Source organism: Pteropus vampyrus, unplaced genomic scaffold (assembly GCF_000151845.1).
Source record: "Pteropus vampyrus isolate Shadow unplaced genomic scaffold, Pvam_2.0 Scaffold1000004990, whole genome shotgun sequence".
In the NCBI taxonomy this organism is placed as follows: Eukaryota; Metazoa; Chordata; class Mammalia; order Chiroptera; family Pteropodidae; genus Pteropus; species Pteropus vampyrus.
This window is the reverse complement of record NW_011919392.1, coordinates 1-1,355: the sequence shown is the minus strand read 5'-3', so window position 1 is coordinate 1,355 and position 1,355 is coordinate 1. Positions and strand designations below refer to the sequence as shown.

The following is a 1,355-nucleotide window of genomic DNA, read 5'->3' as shown; positions in this document are numbered from 1 at the left end:
ATTTGCTCTACTACAATAAATAAATTCCCGCTATGAAATGCTCATTTCTTTCTAGAGTTGAGTGGTATTTCTGGTCATGGTATTTAGTTTGCTTCATAAATAGCCGAATATATTTTATTGTTATTTTCTTTGAGCTTTTTCCTAATATACAAATTAAAGAAATTAACTTGTGATTTTTGTTATACCACTGCTATTATAGAGGTCTGTTGGCTTTGAGTATCATGGTTTAAATGGCTTCAGAAAATTCACTGGGATGTTTATTTTCATATGCCCCCAAATAATTTTTATGTATTGTAAATAAGTTTCATGAGATTTCAAAATTAGTAATTTGGCACTGTATCTTTTCTGGGAGGTAAAGTTAATGGATAATTCAATTTTTTTCTTTGATGATGGGTCCATTATACATTTTAACTAGTTAAGAAAATATCATGACATTATCATAGCTTCTGGAAATTATGTACAGACTTATGCCTTTTTATTTAATATTATTAGGACGTGGTTCCATAGTGTAGCAGTTAGCATGTCTGCTTTACATGCAGAAGGTCCTGGGTTCACACCCCAGTGGAGCCACCATCATGGTCTACAGCCGTGACATCCTGAATAAGCCCAATGTCTGATTTTGGAAGCTAAGCAGGGTCGAGCCTGGATAGTACTTGGATGGGAGACCACCTAGGAAGACCAGGTGCTGTAGGCATAAATAAGAATAAATAATTTTAAAAAATAATAACTTAAGCTGTATGTATGTATTTTATTATTTTAAAAACTAAATATAAAAATTATAATTTTTATTTTAAGGGCATTTAAAAGTAAAGTACAAATTAATTCAAAGACATCTGAGAAGGCTAAGGCTGAGTAATCAGGTGTCAGGGCAGCTGAACAAATGAGATCTGCTTTGGGCACAAAATTAGTTTTCATGTGTAGCTTTGCCATAAAAACACAAGAGAAGATGGCGGTTTTTGGAAACCTCAAAGTGACAGATAGGAGAGACGAGACCATTAAGCAAATGCATTACCTCCTCAAAACACTGGGTTCGAGCTAAAGGTAACCAACCACGTTTCTGAGATGCCTGTTGGTCATTGATTCCGTTTTGCTTCTGCTTCTCTCTTAACAGACACTCCTTTACATGGAACCAGGAAACCACTCGGGAGCTTCCAGTATTTCTCCTCCTGGGACTTTCTGAGAAGTCAGAGATTCAGTCTGTTGTCTTTGGGCTCTTCCTCTCCATGTACCTGGTCACCATCTTTGGGAACCTGCTCATCATCCTGGCCATCGTCTCAGACTCCCACCTCCACACGCCCATGTACTTCTTTCTCTCCAACCTGTCTTTTTCTGACATCTGTTTCACCTCCACCATT

The 1,355-nt window shown here is 37.1% G+C and overlaps 1 pseudogene; it reads left to right on the top strand.

Moving 5' to 3' along the window:
- Positions 1-578: 578 nt before the first annotated feature.
- Positions 579-694, top strand: LOC111735665 (annotated as a pseudogene).
- The last annotated feature ends 661 nt before the right edge of the window (positions 695-1,355 follow it).